This window comes from Pongo pygmaeus, chromosome 7, assembly GCF_028885625.2.
Source record: "Pongo pygmaeus isolate AG05252 chromosome 7, NHGRI_mPonPyg2-v2.0_pri, whole genome shotgun sequence".
NCBI lineage: Eukaryota > Metazoa > Chordata > Mammalia > Primates > Hominidae > Pongo > Pongo pygmaeus.
The window spans coordinates 137,734,151-137,755,210 of NC_072380.2; the positions used below are offsets into that span (position 1 = coordinate 137,734,151).

At 44.0% G+C, this 21,060-nt stretch overlaps 1 long non-coding RNA gene and 1 pseudogene across 1 annotated transcript; one reads left to right on the forward strand and one right to left on the reverse strand.

Annotated features, from left to right (window-relative positions):
* The first annotated feature begins 378 nt into the window (after positions 1–378).
* Positions 379–1,963, forward strand: LOC129042136 (magnesium transporter MRS2 homolog, mitochondrial-like; annotated as a pseudogene).
* Positions 1,964–15,403: 13,440 nt separating this feature from the next.
* On the reverse strand, positions 15,404–20,611 carry LOC134740044 (uncharacterized). The gene is made up of 3 exons (XR_010127284.1): positions 20,315–20,611; positions 16,799–16,938; positions 15,404–15,893 (listed from the first exon to the last, which is right to left on the reverse strand). It is a non-coding gene; the product is annotated as an uncharacterized LOC134740044 (long non-coding RNA).
* Between the last annotated feature and the right edge of the window lie 449 nt (positions 20,612–21,060).

The following is a 21,060-nucleotide window of genomic DNA, read 5'->3' on the forward strand; positions in this document are numbered from 1 at the left end:
CCATAAAAGGTGAAATTAATCAATTAGACCTCATCAAAATTAAAAGCTTTTCTCAGCAGAGGCCCTGTTAAGATGAAAAGGCAAGCTAGTCACAGACTGGGAGAAAATATTCGCAAGTCACACATCTGACTAAGGACTTGTGTCTAGAATATATAAAAAATTCTCAAAAGTGAACAGTGAAAAAGCTGTTTAGAAAATAAAACATAGAAAATGAGCAAAAGAGCGCCAGGTGAGCGCTGCGGACTGAGCCGCCGCAGGCCGGCATGAAGGCCTGGGGTCTGGCTGCTGCCTGCTCCTAGCTGTAGTGCCATGAATGCCTGCAGAGCTTGCCGTGCCTCCTTGACCCATGCAATGGGACTTCCCTGGCCTTGGATCTGACCTGTGTGGGCCCGCCGGCTCTGCGTAGCAGGTGCAATGCACCGGTTTAGAACTTCTGATGTCTCTCAAGCCACTTTAGCCAGTGTAGCCCCAGTATTTACTGCAACAAAATTTGACAAACAGGGAAATGTTACTTCTTTTGAAAGGAAGAAAACTGACTTATACCAAGAGTTAGGTCTTCAAGCCAGAGATTTGAGATTTCAGCATGTAGTGAGCATCACAACCAGAAACGACAGGTTTATCATGACAATGGAGTATTTGAAAGCTGTGATAACTCCAGAGTGTCTCCTGATATTAGATGATGGTAATTTAAACTTAGAGCAATGGCTGTTCTGGGAACTCCCTTCACAGTTGCCTGGAGAGGGTCAACCTGTTACATACCATTTACCTTTTGAGTTTAGTGCTATGGAAGCACCCCTGCAATACTGGATCAACACCCTTTAGAGGAAACAGCGTTTTGCAGACACTGACCCTTGAGACCTTAGAAGCTTTCAAACATTCTTCTGTGGACAAAAGCAAACTGCATATTTTACTACAGAATGACAAAAGTCTATCAGAGTTAGAAACAGATATTAAAATTTTCCAAGAGTCAATTTTGGAGATCTTGGGTGAGGAAAAGTTACTAGAAAAGCTCTGTCTATTAAAATGGAGTGAACCACCAGTCTTTGAAAAGAGCATTACTGGGATTCGCCATGCAGAATGTAAGGTTAGCCGAGAGAAAAGACGAGAGAGAGACCCAAGGTCAGGCGAGGAAGTTTATTAACCTGCCAGGCTGCTCCACCACAGTCAGAGGAGGCAGCCCTGAGCTTACAAAATGAGGGGTTTATATGGGGGAGAGAGACCCTGGGGTTGTTTCTCGGTTAACTTTACCACATATCATCTCGTGACCGGCTTACAATATATTATCTTGTGAAAATAGGAATTTACAAGAGGGTGTTACTTAGGTTTATCCACGTTTCTCGTGACCTCCCCCATGCCACCCGGAGGGCTGTAAGCTAGTCTGGTGACCTTGCTGGAGCGCCTAGATAAGGGTTCAGGAATGCAGCTGCAGAGTATTCAGGGTAGGGGTCAGCTGCACTGAGAGGCGGGGGCAGGTCCTGGAGCAGCTTGTCCCTAACACAGAAGAGATGGACCTGCTGTTGGAAAACTACTACCTATTGGCTGACGATCTCTTCAATACAGTTTGGGAGCTTAGGGTACTGATTGATGATTCACAAAGTATTATTTTCATCAATCTGGACAGCCACCGTAATGTGATGATGAGGTTGAATCTACTGCTGACCATGGGAATCTTCTCTCTTTCACTCTTTGGACTAATGGGAATCACTTTTGGAATGATTTTGGAATCCTCCTTGAAGAGAACCCTAGAGTGTTTTGGCTGATTACAGGAATTATGTTCATGGGAAGTAGCCTCATCTGGAGGCGCCTGCTTTCATTCCTTGGACGACAGCTGGAAGCTCCATTGCCTCCTATGATGGCCTCTTCACTGAAAAAGATCCTTCTGGCAGATAGAAGCATGGAATTGAAAAACAGCCTCAGACTAGATGGACCTGGATCAGGCCGAAGCATGCTCACAAACCATTAGGAACAACCCCACGGATACTGACGTTTTGTGGTAGTCACAGGAAACTTCTGATCCTCTTTTATTATTTTCTTGGTTAGAGTCAGACACTTGAAAAAAATTAATGTCCAATGACAAAAATATTTTGGCGATCACAATACTACAACGTGATTGCATTTCCAGAATTCTGAGTTAAAGAAACAAAGTGTTTGTTTTGTAAAAGGCTGAAATTCTATTTCCTACAAACTTTAAATGCTGTTTCTATAGGCATAAGGGGTGGCAAGACAAGAACAGACAGTTGTATACATTTTATTGAATTTATACATATCAAGAAAAGTGCAATTTTGTGCTGGATGAAGCCTAGGAACTTGACAAAGCCATAGGTAGCCATAGTTCTTTGTCAGTACAGGAAATTACGTTCACGTGAATTTCCTGATTCTCAAGTAACTAAAAAGCTAACATTCTATGTATTAACCTTAAAACAAACTCTAGAAGTTTGTGGTTTAAAAACTAAACTTTGACATAATCTTATTTTCTTGTATTTGCACCCCTTTTTAATATAAGGTGAATAAAAAGCAATGATAATTTAAAAAAAGAAAATGAGCAGAAGTCATGAGCAAACCTTTCACTGCAGAAGATGTACAGATGGTAAATATGCACATAGAAAGACGTTTAACATCATTACGTTAGGAGAATACAATTTAAAACCAAAAAAAGAGATGTCCTGGGTATACTGTACTACATACAGTTTAGCAAGATGTTACCACTGGGAGAAAATGAGTAAAAGGTACACAGGTTTTATCTGCACTATTTCTTACAATTATACATGGATCTATAATTGTCTGGAAATAAATAGTATCTTTTTAATAAATTAAGTAAATAAATAATGCCACAGCCCTGCTCCAAATTTCCAAGTTTTTCCCATCACACTTGGAATAAATCCCAAGTACTGATCATATCTTACAAGTCCAACAGGCTCTGGCCTCTGCCTCTAATTTCATCTCAGATGACTCTCCTCCACACATACTCCTTTCTCAGCACACTGGCTTTCTTGTGATTTCTTGAATATCCAAGCTTATTCCTACCCGATCAGGGCCTTTGAATTTTAAGTGTCTTCTACTGGGAACCCTCTTTTCCCAGGTCTTTGCATGGTTTTCCTTCATCACTCTGTTCTTTGTACATTTGTATATTGCCTGCCTCTCTAAGTGGACTGTAGGCTCAATGTGGGCGGGGTCTTTGCCTACACGGTTCACCATTGCACCTGTCAAGCATGGCGTGTGGTATGTGCTCAATAAATCTTGTTGAATGAATGAATGAATGAATGAATATTAAAATGGCAGGTTGACTTGGGTCAGTGTTTGCTTTACCACATTACTCTGTGCTGAGCCTTCCTTATGCTCCTTACAAAACAGATCTGCTTAGGCATGGGGAAATAGTTTCAGAAATAGTAAGATCTAGGTTTGAGTCACACTCTTAACACTCTTCTGCTCATTGTCCATTTGACCAAATCACATCAACTTTTTGAGCTCTATTTTCTCGTCTGAAATATGAGTTGCCCTAAGGAGCCTGGGGATATTAAGATATCAATATCTCTCCCCTCTGAAATATGAGTTGCCCTAAGGAGCCTGGGGATATTAAGATATCAATATCTCTCCCCTAGACCTGCTTCTCCTCCTGGGTATTCCCATTTCAACTCATGGTGCCTCCATCCACCCACACACCCAAGCCAAGAACCTGGATGAATCAGCCTCAGTGCTTTCCTTCTTCATTCACCCCACGCCCGAGCAATTGCCAAGTCTTGACCAGTCTACTCCTAAATCTTTCTCATGTATCTCTTCCATATCTCTCTGTCTTCCCTGCTCATCATCTCTTGCCTAACCATTGCAATATCCTCCTTAATTGGTCTTTCCCATTCATCATCCATAATGCTGATGAAATAATCTATTATGCAAATTTGATTATATCAGTGCCTTGCCTAAAACCCTTAAATCGTTCTGCATTGGTTTCCGGATATAGAGCAAATTCCTTCCCTTGACACTGATCTGGCTCCTACCCATCTCTTAATCCCTTTATTCACTCCTCCCTAACACTTCTCATAAGCTGAACAAGCCATATGCTGGAGCAAGCTGTCCTCAGCCACACCCCCTGACTTTGCACATGTTGTTCCATCTGTCTGGATGGCCCCCCTCACTGCCTGGCACCTCTAAGACTTCCAGAGTCCAGCTTAGCATCACCTGGTGGGCATCCCTGACTTGCCAGTCTGTTTGGTGCTTCTCTCTGTACTTCCATGATAACTCAGGCCCAAGTCTATCACAGCACACAATAGAGCTTAGCACATAGTAGGCACTTAAAACAGTTAGCAAATCAATGATTTGGGCCAGACATTAGTAAGAGTATTAAACTTACAAATCATTGTACATGGTGCAATGAGCTATGAAGGGATGGGCTTTTTTTTTCTTCTTTTCTCTTGCGCTAAATGAAGATGTCTAGTTATAATATTCTGCAGATAACCTGGCTTCAGCCCTGCCCAGGGGCAAAAAAAATAAAAGGGACAAGATGATCTTGGAAATCACCCATCTTCAAAGTTCTTCCAGCTCAGTGTGTGATCTTGGCTAACAAATGAAGTCTGAACTCAAAGAGATGTGGGTTTGAATCCCAGCTCTGCCACCTAGTAGCTGAATGACCTTGAGCCTTAAGCTCTGTCAGGAATATAACGGACCTCCACAAAGGGTTGTCATGAGGATTCAATGAAATCATGCAGGAAAGGCACTTAGAATGGTGCCTGGCATTCATGGTAAGCATTCAGTAAGTATTTATATATCTCCATCTAGTGGTCTTGACACAAGAAAGGAAGGCAAAAGAAGAAAAGAATAAATAACAGGAACCAAGAGGCATTCCAGATTCGAGGATAGACAGGGAGGGGCGGTGAGCTGTGCCTGACTGGAAAAGCTGTAGCTCCTTCAATGTAGGGCAAATAAAGTGGACATGGAAACGCAGAAAGGGAGCTTGTGGGGAGTGGGCATTGCTGTTTATAGACAACTAGGGCAGCTAAGGTTTAGGGACCTGGGTGTATATTCCCAGCCTGCGAGGCCTATGTATAGGCCTAATGTAGCCTGGTGTTTTCCAGAGTTAGAGAAAGTAGAGGCCTAGGCATCCCTGCCAGCCCCTGGCGTTCCAGCCTGAAGGCGATTTTGGTGCCTTCATTCTGCCAATGTGTTACAAGCACCTAGTCAATGCCAAGTATGGGCTGTGCCAAAGGGTGAGCCCCAGGGTGAGGGCTGCAACTGAAATCTCTAATGATCAATCTGGTTGGTGTTCAGCAAAGAGCATTAACTTTGGAGTCCAAGTGGCCTCGGTTATACTCTGGCTGAGCTCAGTACCAACTGTGTGGCACTGGCTGCTTCATTTAACTTTTCTAATCTTCAATTTTCTCACCTGTAAAATGGAAATAAACTACTAACCTCAAAAAAAATGTAGAGTACTAATTGAGATAAAGAAGAAAATCGCTTAGTACAAAAAAGGCCGTCTGACTCGCAGTAAGGGCCCTTTTATCCAACTTGCTCAGTTTTCCTTTATTCTTATCACTTCTGGGCTAGCATTTTATATAATTTACTTGTTTGCTTTATCTCCTGTTTCCATCACTAAAACTTACACATCATGGGTGCAGGGACTCTGTCTAATGTCTTGTTTGCTGCTGAATTCTCAGCACACAGCAGTAACTGGTGGTGTTGAATAAACAACAAATTAACAAAAATTCTATTTCATCTCTTTCAATAGAATGTAAACTCCATGACAACAGGATTGCATCATTTATCTCTTGCTGCATTACAACTCACCCCAAAACTTAGTGGTTCTAGACAATGGTCAAGGTGTCTGTAGATCAGGAGTTTAGGAGCGGGTCAGTTGGGCAGTTCTGGCTCAAGGTCTCTTTGAGGTTGCACCTCAGATGCTAGCTTGGGCTACAGTCTCCTGAAGGCTTGGCAGATCCTGGAGGATCCAATTTCAAGGTGGCTTACTCACATGGCTGACTGGTGCTGCCCAAGGGGTCCTTTCTGCTGGCCCTTTGATGGAGCTCTATGGACTGCTTTCCTGATATGGCAGCTGGCTTTCCTTAGAGCAAGCAATCCAAAACACCGTGAAGAAAGCTGAAACTGCCTTGATGATCTAGTCTTACGCCACATGGTAAAAGTCATATATCGTCACTCCCTCCACATTTGATTGGTTACTCAGGCTGATCCTGATTCAGATAGGAGGAAACCATATAAGGGCATGAATACCAGGAGGCAAATATTGCTGGGAGCCATTTGGAGGTTGGGCCACCCAAGGACAGTTTACCAGTGTAACACAATGACAGTGCCTGGCATGTGGTTGGCATTCAAAAAGTATTTGTTGAAGGCATGAATGCAAGTGCTTGGGACTGGGTTTCACATAGTAAGAGACTCGGGCTCTGCCTCCAAGGAACTAGCATTCGAGTGGAAGAGAGAAATGCACAAAGAGGCATTTATCATTCTGTGTCCTGCAGCAGAACATGGCCTAAAAATCCAGATCAGGGAAGAGTTACTGCAGTGGGTGACATATGAGTTGAGTTTTGAAGGGTGAGTTAAGTAAGCCAGGTGAGGAATGACAGGAAGGGGATTCTGAAAAAGAGGGAATGGCACATGCAGAGTTTCAAGGAAAGAGAAGGGGCCATGAGCTTGTGAGCGAGCGGGTGGTGAGAAGGAGACAACAGGTAGCATCTGATGCCTGTTTAGTTTCCCTTTTATATAAGTCAGACTTTCATGAGTGCCTTTACTATAGTAATCATTAAAATGATGAAACAAAAATTGAAAGCAAATGCTGAGGTGATGCACTATTGAGATTTATTTTCTCACAATTATTTCTGTTCAACAAGCATGGAGCACCTACCAGGGCCAGGCTCTTGCTAAGTGCTTGGGGATGCAAAGATCAATAACATATACAACCTTTCCTCCTGAGCAGCTAGGGATATGAGGGGGCAGGGAATGGGCTGTCCACAAATTATGATGATACAAATCACAGTCATAATGTAAGTACCTGGAGAAAGGCACGTGGCCAGAACCCAGAGGGCCAAAGGAGGGCACTGTCGCAACCATTTGGACGAAGAACCAGCTATGCATTTGGGCCTAAGAAAATCAAAGAGACCAACTTGATCTGTTGTCAATAAAGATACAATTCTTTGCACAATTCCCTTCCTGCATGCCCTTATGACCTACTGTGAGGGGGGTCCTGCCCTATGAACCTGGAAGCCCAGGTGGAGATGACCTGGGTGGGAGTGGGAGTGGGGATGTGGCAGGGGCTGCTTCAAGGTGGTCTGAACACCCCTCCAGCCTGCTGTCCTCCTTCAGCGGTGTCAGGCATGAGGCCTCTCTGAGTCCATGGCTTGGAAAGATGTGGAAGAGAAAACAGGGAGAAAAGGGGAGCAGACAGTAAGCATCCCGAGCCTCACCCCAAGATGGCTGGGCCTTCAATTATGATTTAGTATTAGTGCTCCTTTGTGTAGCTTCTTCTGCATCCTTATTCCTAAGGAAATGAAAGTACTTCCCAGGCATTCTGCCCTGGCACCCATCACCAAGTGAGCCGAGTGGAGGAGCAAGTCATGCTCCATTTTCAAAGGAAGGAGGAGGAAGCCGGGGGGACATGGCCAACTTGCTTACACAGTGAATTCAGGAGGGAGGCAGGGCAGCAGACCACCAAGGATGGGTGGGGAGAGGCCTCTGGAGATGGCCTGGAAGCTGAGCCCCAGAGAAGCAGCCTGAGAAGGGGGCATGAGGGCTGCACTCCTGCTCTGCAAGGCTGCAAGGCATTCGTGAAGAGCCACTGGAATCTGATACTTTCCACTGCCTGGTGGACCAACCCTAGTCTCACCAGACCCCTTTGGGAATTTGAGGAACTGAGAACCCAAAGGACAGCAGATGGCTCTTCCCATTTTTCCTGCGCTCTCTGTTGTCCCAGAGAAGCTGCTCCCCAGGCTCTGAGGGCCTCTGTTCTCCAAGCCATGCTACAATCCAACAACATCAGTCGGCCACCAACGCACTCTTTTCTTCACTAAGGGACATTAACGTCACACCCAATTATTATCACCCACACCACTGAGAAGGAGAAACCCTCTCCAGGTGGCATGAAGAAATAAGGCCACAGCCACCCACAGAGCACACTAGCACACCAAGAAGAATCAGATCTGGTCCCCACCCTCACCCACAGTGACAAACTAGGTCATAACATGGAGTCCCGGCCACAGAAAAGCCTAAGGAAGGAAGAGGTCAGTACTCCAAGGGGTGGAGGTGGGAGGCAATCAGAAAAGGCTTCATGGAAGATACACCTTTTCAGCTGAACCTTGGGAGACTCTCTGCCAGACGGACTGCATGGGGAAGGCATCTTGGGGAAAGAAACAACTTGAACAAAGATACCCACAGGACATGGGCATCCTGAGGCTCCACAAGGCTCAAGCCTAGGGGGTCAGGGTGGAGCACAGACAGGCAGAGCCTGAGTCACAAAGGACCCTGTGACCAAACTAAAGGTGTGCATTTTCCCCCAAAAGTCAAGATTTGGGAGTCATTGAAGTGTAACATTTGAGCGGGCATTCCTTTTAATGGCTATGGGACCCCAGTCAAGATATTTAACCTCTCTGGGCCTCAGTTTCCATATCTGTGAAATGCGAACAGTGAGAATATCTTTTTATAGGGTGCTTAGGGAGCTTTTAAAAGATATTATGTACATGTAAATAATTCAGCATAGTGACTAACATATAGTAAATGCTCCACAAGTCACAGCTGTAATAACAAAAATAAATCATTAACATTGGTACATTTTAGAAAGCTCACTCTAGTTTCTAGGTGGAGAGTAAAGACGAGAACAAGAATAAGCCCAGAGGGACCGCGTAGGAGGCTATTGCTCCAGTCCAGGTGTCAAGTGATCATGGTCTCATGGAGGCCCTCCCTGGAGAGGACTGCATCAGGAGACACTGAAAGCAGAGAACCACCTGGAATGTGTGGCTCTTGGGAAGTGGGAGTGGTGAGGGAGAGGGAGAAATATGAATTTGCCTGCTAGTCACTGAAATCGGAGTGACAGCTTGGGAAACCAGAAAGGGGAATGATACAGTAGTTATTGACATGACAAGTTGGAGAATTTCAACTGTCCAAGAGGAAGCAGTGAAATGTACATGGCTGGAGAAGTTGGTCAGGAGTAGAACTGAGAGGCAGGAGCACAGAGCTGGCAGCAAAAGCCACCAGAGAGGACGAGATGGCTCAGGGGCAGTGTGTAGCCTTGAAGACAGGAAGAATAGGACTGATATAGTTTGGCTGTGTCCCCACCCAAATCTCATCTTGAATCGTGGCTCCCACAATTCTCATGTGTTGTGGCAGGGACACAGTGGGAGGTAATTGAATCATGGGGCGGGGTCCTTCCCGTGCTGTTCTTGTGATAGTGAATAAGTCTCACAAGATCTGATGGTTTTATAAAGAGAAGTTCCCATGTACAAGCTCTCTCTTGCCTGCTGCCATGTAAGAGGTGCCTTTCGCTTTCCACCATGATTGTGAGGCCTCCCCAGCCATGTGGAACTGTGAGTCCACTGAACCTCTTTTTCTTTATAAATTACCCAGGCTCGGTGTGTCTTTGTCAGCTGTGTGAGAACAGACTAATACAAGAACCTTGTCAAAATATTTGAGAGGGTAGGCTGAGGCCTTCTCTCACCCCACAACCAGAGTAGGAAATAAAGAGAACCCTGAAGTTGTTGACTGTATCCACCATTAAGAATGCTAGGTTTTCTGTAAATTAAACTTTATTTTCCATACTCTAAAAGTGGTTGAAGATAAAAGTGAATAATAGACTCTTAATGTGGACAGTTTTCTAAATAGAGATCTTCATATCTTGGTTAACAGGATTTATTTGAAATATTTAAAATTTGAAACAGCATTGCGCCATCCCATGATTTTAATCCCATGCCCTCTATGAACAGGTCAAGGTCATCAGAAAAGTGTGTCTCCACCCTCTAAGCCAGAGCCCACCTGTCTTTCTAGACCTGACACAGATACCACCTCTTCCACTGGCTCTTCCTCACCTGCCTAGGGCAGCCTTGGCGTATGGAAGTCCTTCTAAATGATGTTCCATGGCAGAAGCAGTGAGACAGGATTTTTGGTGAAATAAATGTCACAATTCTGCCTACACATTAGAATTACCTATGGAGTTTTTATTGTTGTTTTCTTTCAAGTCCCTGTCTGGGATCCTCTCTAGAGCTATCAGAATCCCTGGGGTGACTAGCTGTGAGGCTGATTAAGGAACCAGTTTTCCTCACCTGACTAACCTGGTCATGGGTCACTGGTCACTCGGGGGAAGACAGCACCAGAGACCTGCGTGGATAAGTGCAGCCCCCAGCTGCACACCAGAGCCCCCAGGCCCATGGAGAAGGCACTTCTCTGGCAGGACCTCAAGCACAGCAGCCTGCTCCAGCTCAGGAGTGAGCTGAGCCAGGCCGGAAGGAGCCGGCGACTGTGAACGTTAGTGCTGTCTTATCTAGACAACCGCTGTCTGCAATTGTGTGGAAAGGCCGTGAGCTGAAGTCTTGGCTCCATGTTATCCCAGGTCATCCCTCCACTGTGAAAACTTTCCAGGAATCATCCTCCCAGTTAATTTTCTGTTCAGGGATCTTGGTTGGATGAGCGTCTGGCACAGTCACCTTGTCACTTTTCTTCACCTTGCATGACAGTTTTCGTGTCCATCACCATTGATATTTTGGATTAGATCATCTGGGGGTGGGAAGCAATTGGTGGGGGTGCTGTCCTGTGTATTGTAGGAGACTTAATAGCATCTCTGACCTCTACCTAATAGATGCCAGTAATACTCCCCTCTTCCCTCCTAGTTGTGACAACCCAAAATGTCTCCACACATGGCCAAATGTCCCCTGGTTGAGGACCTCTTCTCTAGAGGGAGAACTAATTGAAGGTGGAGTTCATGTTTAGTTCAGCTCTTTGTTCTCTTCTAGTGCTACGCAGAGTGCCTGGCGCGTTGTGGGTGTCCACCCACTGACTGAGAGATGAACTTTCTGTGTCATGGCTCGTGTACTTCTAAACGTTGGGGACAGAGAGCTTTGTGAGATGGTAAACTATGATTGTCCCCTCTCACTCAAGGACATAGGTAGCAGGCTTTGTGCTGCTTCTCTGCCTCTGGGGAGGTTTTTGACCTGACTTTTATTTCCCCTAATCCACTGAGATCAACAGGATTTAAGAACAAAATGATTTTTCTCTGGGTTAAGAAGAGATTTTCAGAGACTTGAGTAAGAATTAAGAGAGAGGTTGGTGAGTCCCAGGAGTGTTCTGAGGCTGTGGCTGGAAATGATGCATCAGGAGGTTTGGTTCTGGGCTGAGGTCTCCAGGTTTAGCCAAGACCTAGAGTCCCAAGTGTAGCAAGAAGCTGCAGGGACCTCCTGGGATGAAATAATGGACATCTGAGTGGATGGGAGGACTGCTAACAGGCCGGATGCTCTGGAAACCTGGGTATTATATAAGATCTCAGATCCCTGGCACAAACTCTGGAGGACCCCGGGAAGAGAAATTCCAAGAATGACAGAGGCAGTATGAAGGCTTGGAGTTGAAATCAAGTTGATTTATAGAAAATAGAGATGCCAGTATTTCTGGCACATCTGACTTTTGGCTTGGGATTTGTACAAAGTACAAAGTGCCAAATTAATAATAGCTAATAATTATTCAGTGTGTATTGTGTAGTAGACACCTTTTTCAGCTTTTAGTGAATTATCTCTTAATCTTTGCAAGATTCTTTAGTAGTTTCCTTGTAATCCCCAAACTAGAAATAAAGAACTGGAAACATATTCTAGTTAGATGACTTGCTCAAGGTCTCACAGCATCTCAGTGGTGGAGGTAGAATGATAAAAATAGCAAACACGTATCCTGCATCAAGCACATTTTACAGACTTTGCCTCTATTTATTTAGTCCTCACAACAATCGAATGAGGTAGGTATTATTGCGACTCCCATTATATGGATAAACAAATGGAGAAACGGAGATCAATAATTTGCCCAAGTCTCCCAGCTCATAGTTGGAAGACCTGGAATTTGAACTTGGGAAGATTGACTGCAAAGTCTGTGCAATCTAACCATGAAGCCATGCTTTGGAGACTCCAGGACCCACACTCTTAACCATGCTCTGCCGGATGGACCCCTGGATACTTGCAAATGACTAAGTGGTAAAACAGGATTTTAGTAGGAACCAAAGGATGGTTAGAACCAGAAGGGCTTGCTCATATCTGGAAAATGAGAATTAGGCAAAGCTCTGAGTTGATGTCCCAGATCTGCATTTAAAACTAACACTGAGCTGAAGACCAACCCACCTGCCTATAAAGGTATTAGCTCACTTTATCCTAAAATAGAAACACCAGTGCTGGTCCAAGCTCTGATAACTGAAGATAGCAACTCCTTGTACTATGTCTGAGGCATTCACCAACTGGAGCATGTTAAGAAGAGGAGAATGGGAAGGAAGAGAAAAATTGTGTCATAAGAGAAACAATGGAAATAATTGAGAATGTGAACTTAGAGAAGAAAAGTCTCAGGTGCCTTCAACAACCCTCCAGCTCTGAAGATCAAACCATCCTTGGGTTAGCCTGGTGCTTCTTGTCCTTGACAGTCTGTTTTCAGCTTTTGGTGAAAAAGCTACTTTGGGTTCACTTTTTGTCAGTTCATGCCCTGTGGTAGGCTCCCCATATACAATGAGTGGCTTTGTTTACCATATACAATGAGTGGCTTTCTTTAGACTAATGATTTAAACTAATGGCAAAAACAGGTTTTGGGGGCTTTTGGATTTTTTTTTAGATAGAAAATTCTAAAATTAGACTGGATAGAAAATTCTAAAATTAGACTGGATATTGGATGATAATAAAAAATTAATGTTATTTTTATCGTTGAGATACTGACCTTGCAGTTATATAAGAAAATACACCTTCTTACCCCTCACCACCTACTTTTTTTAGAAGATGTATTTTGTTGCGGGAAGTCAGGGACCCCAAACGGAGGGACCAGCTGAAGCCATGGCAGAAGAACGTGGATTGTGAAGATTTCAAGGACACTTATTAGTTCCCCAAATTAATACTTTTTATAATTTTTTATGCCTGTCTTTACTGCAGTCTCTAAACACAAATTGTGAAGATTTCATGGACACTTATCACTTCCCCAATCAATACCCTTGTGATTTCCTATGCCTCTCTTTAGTCTCTTAATCCTGTCATCTCGTAAGTGGAGGAGGATGTATATCGCCTCAGGACGCTGTGATAATTGCGTTAACTGCACAAATTGTAGAGCATGTGTGTTTGAACAATATGAAATCTGGGCACCTTGAAAAAAGAACAGGATAAAAGCAATGTTCAGGGAATAAGAGAGATAACCTTAAACTCTGACCACCGGTGAGCTGGGCGGAACAGAGCCATATTTCTCTTCTTTCAAAAGCAAATGGGAGAAATATCACCGAATTCTTTTTCTCAGCAAGGAACATCCCTGGGAAAGAGAATACACCCGAGGGTGGGTCTCTGAGCTGGCCCTCATGGGTGTGGCCATCTTCTATGGTCGAAACTGTAGGGATGAAATAAACCCCAGTCTCCCATAGCACTCCCAGGCTTATTAGGAAGAGGAAATTCCTGCCTAATAAATTTTGGTCAGACCAGTTGCTCTCAAAACCCTGTCTCCTGATAAGATGTTATCAATGACAATGGTGCCCGAAACTTCATTAGCAATTTTAATTTTGCCCCAGTCCTGTGGTCCTGTGATCTCGCCCTGCCTCCATTTGCCTTGTGATATTCTATTACCTTGTGAAGTACGTGATCTTTGTGACCCACACCCTATTCATACACTCCCTCCCCTTTTGAAAATCCCTAATAAAAACTTGCTGGTTTTGCAGCTTGTGGGGCATCACGGAACCTACCGACATGTGATGTCTCCCCCGGATGCCCAGCTTTAAAATTTCTCTCTTTTGTACTCTGTCCCTTTATTTCTCAAACCAGCTGATGCTTAGGGAAAATAGAAAAGAACCTACATGAATATCAGGGCAGGTTCCCCGATAATATTTAAGATAGAAATGATCTAATACATAGAATTTGCCTTAAAATACTTCAGAGAAACAAAAGTTGGGATAGATGAAACAAGTATGGCAACATGTTGATGGTTGTTGAAACTGGGCAATGATTACATAGTTCTTTGCATTCTTTTATGTTTGAAAATTTTTATAATAAAAAGTAACACGTTTATATGTAAAAATAAATTTATATTTATATGTAAAAATTTATATGTAAAATTGACCCATAGATATTTTGATAGGAAATACAGAGGTCACATGCCTAAAAATGACTAAAAAATTTAACAACTCATTTAATGGAATTCAGTAGCTAATACAAAGTGCAAGGGCAGGGTCTAGGTCTAGGTCACTCCACTCCATTTCTACACTTGCTTAATCTTTACCTGAAGCGTCTTTAGGAACACAACCCAGGCAAGTCAAGGAACATTCTCTAAAGGAACTTTCTGTGGTCTCAAGCAAATTGCCTCACCTCAGCCATTTCTTTAATCAAGAACATCCTCATTTGTGGATACATGAAAGACTTCTCGGCACATTTATCCCCAGAGACAAGAGCTTCATCACAGGTCAGGTTTAGGGTAGTCCCCAATCACACGGGAGAAATCAGCCATAGGATTTGAAACCTTGAAAATTTGACATTGAGTCATAGAAATGACCTGGTGTATAAGTGTTTCTTCTCCAATGAAGACTTGACTCTTAGTGCCTACCACCCAGCTTTGCATATGGTAGCCGTTCAGATACTTCAATTAATACAGATAGAAACCCTAGCTCTTAGGCATACACACTAGTGTTTATAGTGTGCAAGCCGTTTCATAAGAAAGGGGGTAATAAACATAATAGACATATAAGCATGTAAATGCATATTGGCTTCCATTTTTGAAAAGAAACAATGGAAGGATAAATCCCAAAACTAAAGGAAATGATTATTATAGAGGATTGGAGGCAACAGGTTGGAGAGATGGAATGGCAACTTTTTTGGACAATGTCAGCTATTCAATATGTTTTACATGGCTGAAAAACAAAATTAAACTCAAATCAAAGTACCTGGGGACATATTTTGATGCTGGAACAATGTACATGTTTTACATTTTTAAAAAGAATCAATCTCTAAAACCTGAAAACCATGGAAACAAATGAACCTAACTAGACATCAAGTTGGTGATATAATCATGTAGGGAAAAGAATCATTTCAAAACACATTAAGACTCAGTATTTTGACTGTATAGTCATAAAGCAGTGGTCTTTTATAATAATAATATTTCAGATAGTAATATTTGACATTTCAAATAATAATATTTGAATAATATGGGAAATATATATTTATTGTAAGAATTACAGTATTTCTATATTGTAAGATATATAGTAAGATCAGTGATCTTATTTATCATATATGTATTTATTGTATACATATTGTAAGATCAGTGATTATGTTAATGAATGCCATTGGGATTCTAGACTTTAAGCATAGGAGAGATACAGTATAGAATTAGAGAAATTGTTAAAATTCTGTAATATTAAAAGTTCTGGGTCTGGTGCCTTGTGATCCTTGGCTTCTCTCTCTCTCCATGGGCCATTTCCTTTTGCAAGACCTCTCTGGTGGATTCACGGGCTGCTCACAGCATAGTGATCTCAGGATATAGACAAACTTCCTTCATGGTAGCTGGCTTCCAAGAGGCAGAAAGCAAAGCCACCAGGCCCATGAAAGGCTCTGCCTGGGAGTAGCACAGCATCACTTCCAGGGCCTGCCCAGCAATCCCAGGGCCTGCCCAGCTTCAGGGGGTGGCGAAACAGACACCACCTCATGATGGAAGAGTGGCAAGGTCACAGTTCAGGAAGCTATGCAGGAGGGGACATACTGTTGTGGCCGATACTGGAAAATACAATCAACCACAGTGAAGTGGTGGATAATGGAGCAGGTCCCAGCCTCCCCACCAATGGCTCAAACAGGGCTTCTGACTCCAGAAACAACAAGGAATGGCAAATTCCCAACCCACTGGCCACCTGACATTAGCTTATCAACCCTTCTAGATCATCAAGAGGCTTTCAGAACTCTCTTGAGTTTCTCCTGATTTACAGACACACTTTCATTTCCCCTGAGGGTGGTATGAGTGAGTGGGCAGCATCAGGTAGCTGAGAGGGAAATTTCCAGCAATGTCTGCACTACAGAAGACTGAGCTTGAGGCCCCTGTGCTCCGGGAAGTGCTGCCTGCAGCTGCTGTTGAGGGAGAAGCATCAGGGGCAGGAAACCATCCCTCAAATCCTCTCCACTTGCTACTCCATCACCCTGCGGCCAGAGTGGGACAATGAGACGGAAGCATCAGGAAGCCTGTTGCTCCAGGAACTCAGGGAAGGTGGGGGCACAGGAAGGATGCTGGGATGGAGGGGCACAATTTCAAAGGAACAAGTGTTGCCTGAGTGCTTCGTCATCTGGCAGCTTCTCAAACGTGGGGACAAGCAGCCTTGTGGGCACAGCGCCCATGCTCAGAAAGTTCTAGGGATGGATTCGTGGGTGAAGGAGAGCGAGTTGGGACTTTGAGGCAGGATCGTGGTGGGGGAATGGAGGGCCTGTGGACAAGGAGGAGGGGGCTGCAGGCCAGGACACACCTACGAGTAGAAGAGTCCTGCTGTTAGGTTAGATTTCCCTAGTTGCTCTGTGGGCCCACACACTCACAAAGGTGATGAAGGTAAAGAAGACAGGCTGAGACTCCATTCCCCGCTGATCAATTTGGCCAGTGAGGCTGGTATAGGAGGTGACTGGCCTCTGCCCTCACCTACCTCCCACCAGCGGTGAAGGACTTCACTTCCACCCTCCTTGCTTCCGGCCAAGTCCGGCTCCTCTATTTCAGCTCTGTCTCACTCCACACTCAGAGGCCGGTGGAGGGGCCAGATCAGGGTAAGGATGCTGGCGGGAGGTTCTTTTGGAGAGAAGGCAAAGAGAAAGAGGAGTGGGAGGAGAAAGATGTTTCGTTCTGAGCTTTATCTAGCAGGGGCAGGACCAGAGGCAGGGGTGCACCAGGCTCGGACTAGACTTAGCCGAGTTCTGCAGAAGAAATGCTGCTTTGTCTGCATGTGGTCTCTACCCTGGCCTGCTCTGGGCATCTGAACTAACACGAGGACACTAGCAGAGAGATGGCCCAGGTTTTAGCAAACCGTATTAACTACTACTGCATAGTTCCACCCATCTTTACTAAGCCTTCCAGACCCTGAGAGCACTGTGGCCCCTGCTGGTGGCCAGATGTCTCGGATGCCTTTCATTTTTGCTTGCCAAGCCTACCTTCCCCTTTTGTCTGACAGCACCTCCCTCCATTTCTTATGGGAGGAAAAAGAGGGCCACCTCTCATGTACTTTATGTGGTCCCAGTCAGATCCCCTATCGTGATGCTCCATGCTGTGATGGGCAGATGTCCCAGGCTAGCCAAAGAACTCCATCCCCTGGGCCTAGTGACTGATTCGGGTGGGTATCGGATGTCAACTGGGCCAATTGGGAACTTTTCTAATCCTTTATATATGGATGCTAGAGGAGATTATGTGTGTCTTCCTGGAAAATCAGATGTGGTAATGACTTCTATAGGCCTAGGAATATTGATGAAGCCTGCCTGAGACCCAGAGGACAGCAAAGCCAAAAGATACAGAGACAGAGAGAGAGAAATCATGACACCATTTGAGTCCTCAAGGAAGCTCCAAAGAGTTAGCAAAAGCTCAGACTTTGTCCTCAAGCCTTCCTCAAGCACCGCTATCCAGAGCTCGCTGTCAAGTAACAGACAGCAGGAAAGATCAAATCAAGGATGTTGCCTCTCACTCAAGCCTGTTCCTTCAGGCAGACTCAGGACAACTGCATTTAAATTGAGACACTGGGGCTAAGCAGAGCGTGGACGTCAGTAAATAAAGTTTTTAGGCTAGAAGCATGCCAAACCAGATTTTGTCTTTAGTTATTTGTGCATGAACTGGACCGGAAGCAAATATTCTTAAAGCCTACGTGGATTTCTTAGGGAATTTTACTGCCCAGGAAACCCTAAGTCTGACTTGTCAAAGCCCTGGAGCCAGGAGGTGGCCGGGGCCCCAACCATGCCCCTGAGGGAAGGAACTGTAAAAGCTCTGCAGCCCCTCCCCACCCCTCCCACAGCCATCGCCTAAATGCCTGCTTCAGATGGACGGGGGAGAATCTTCTGGAGCCTGTCAGCCAAGGGAGGCTCTCCTGGAAAGTACAACCAGGGTTGCCAGATGGGCTGACCGAGAGATTCGCAGAAAAAAGACTTTTAAGCTCCTGCTCAGCAAGATTTGAGCATTGATATGGATCCGGGTAACTTATATGTGTTTTCTTATCTTTTTTCAGAATGGGAAATGTTATTGCAATTTTCCTATACAGAACCACTGTTAAGTATGGGGCAAGGGAGAGCTTGGGGGTGACAGAGTGATCCAGTTTCTCCAGGAGCTCCTCCTGGTCCCAAGTGCTTTTCCTGCAGATGCTCCTGATCTTTGCACAGAATCGAGGCATTTGGGCCTTGTCTCCCTCAGAGAGAGGGTAGATGTGTCTGTGAGGAGGACCCACAAATATTTGGTGGCCAAAAGCATGGACAGTGGCAGACACTGTTAGATGTCAGTCAGTGCTAGTTCCTCCCTCCTTTTAGACTAAAAAGACACCCCATTTTTGGTCTGGGCATGGGCAGCGTTACTTCCAGCATCCTTTGCTGCTGGGCGTGGCCAAGTTCCCAGATAAAAATGAGCAGAAGAGAGAGAGGAAACTTCTGGGTCACGCTTGTCAAAGAAAAAGGCGTTTCTTCCGTTCCGCTTCCTCTCCCCACCCTGCTGCTGGAATTCGGATGTGCTTGTGCCCATCTTCAACCACACAGGCAAGGACAGTCCCAGGAATGGCCAGTTCTGTGTCAAAACTCCTGAACCTATAAACTCAGCTGTTCTCAAGTCCTGTTTTTTTTTTTCCTTTGGGGGCTTTTGTAAATTTAGCAACTCTGTCTGCGAAAGTATAGCAATTATATCCTATAAAAATTACTGTGATACTGGAAAGGTATAACACTAATAACCTTGGGAAGCTATAACATTAAACAGTAACAATTAGAATGAAGAGAATAAAGACACAAATTTAAATTCATAGTGTACTGTATTAGCACTTTTATGACTGGTTTTAGTAGTGCAAGTGGCTACGGCTTTTCAGGTGGATTACAGCACTGGTGAGAAGAGACCTTTCTTGATCTTATTCTCGTGTTCTCACTCTTGTTCTCCTTTTCACTGTAAAATTCCTGAGAGAATTAGCCAAGGATGCAGAATATGATCAGAAATCTGGGGCCATAAGAAGCTGGAGCAGCAAAACACATTCACAGTGCAGCCAGCCCTTGGCTCCCAGAATTCCCAAAACAAGTGTGCTCCCTACAGAAATACGGTCCTTGGAGTAGGAGACTAACAGAGCTAAGGTGCTCATTTCCACTATACTATAGCCTGGTTTTGCTATGGAATTGTATCATCATTTCAGAAAGAATTTATGCTGACAACTCATGCACTTAATTGAAAATATGCTCATAGACCTCCTCATACTTTTTAAGCCACAAAACATCAGCAGGCTCTCTCATACAGAAGGAGGAGAAAACAGAGTGTGTATCCTTCACATGTGTGAGCAGTGTCCTTTCTCTGGCTCTTCAGGGTCTCAGCAAGCCATTTTCCCATAGTATAATAATTTCTGTAATCAAAGTGACATTCTGTGCATGTATTGTCACTTCTTAAGGTGTTTAGAGCATGCCAACAAATCTGATTTATTAGATTCATAGTTTTAATTATTTGTTTATCTAAGAGCTTGATTACAAATTTGTAATGAATGCTTAAATGTCTGGGGAGATTTAATGTGAAGTTTTGTGCTTTTGCTGATTATGTGTAAATAGTGAATAAATATTTAGAATTGTTAAATGCTAAATATTAGAAGAAGTGTTGTTTATAGATTAATGAGTTAGCACATTCATAAAAGACAGGTAACAGTGAGTTTTTCTCTCTGCATTAATAACCACTCAGGCATTAATGGTTGTCAGTTTCCTTATCCATGCGGAGAAGGGGTTGAATTCAATCATTGCTAAGTTTTCATACATCTCTAAAATGCTGGATCATAATGAAAATTCAGAAACTCTTTCGCTCATGTTCACACCAGATTTTTACCATCCTACAACAACTTAGACCTCCAGCATGCCTTTCATTCTTTTATAATATCACAGCTGCCTCTGTGTAAATAGACTGTCAGCATTACATCAAGGCACATGTCTGATTGATAGGTCTGCCAGGCACCCTTACATACAATCAAAACTCAGCCTGTCTTGAAGATAATTACCAGCTTCAGCACATCTCAGCTGCTGTCAATAAACTTTCTTGTGTGTGCCAGCTTCCCATAGCAATGGAAGAAAACCAGAACTGCCCACTTCTTATGACATTTTCCATCAATTTTTTACAAAGCCTGAGCATTTGCATAGTGCTTCACTGTTTATGGAGCAATTTCCCTTTCTCACAACTGTCCTCATTTTACAGATGAAGGATCTAAAACCTGAAAAGAGGCCAAATGATTCCTCAAAACCATGCAGGTACTAAGTAGCAGAGCCGATCTCAAACCCAGGTGTGTCTGACTTCCAGCCTAATGGCTTTTCCTTAAAAACACCCCCAAACTCTTGGTAACATCTATGCAATGAAAAGGGTTGTCATGAAAACTGCTTCCCAGTTTGTTAAATTTTTATGCAGGTCTCCAGTGTCAGAAATGCTGAGTATCACTAATCTCAACACCTTCTCTCTGCTATATGAGCTCTGGCAGAGCTTGTCTCTAAGGGCTAGACAGGAAAAAAAAATCTGGGTTCAATTAAAATATGTCAATAAAGACAACTAAAAGAAGCTCCAAAATGTTGCTGCCCTTCTGCGGGCTGTCTGTGTGTAATGCCGGCTCCTTCACTCTTTTATGGCACCATGATTGTGTTTTACCCTCCTGACTGTTAACTGCCAACTGTTAACTGTTAACTGCCCAAGGTTGCCCTGCTGATGTCATGGCTGACCATATGA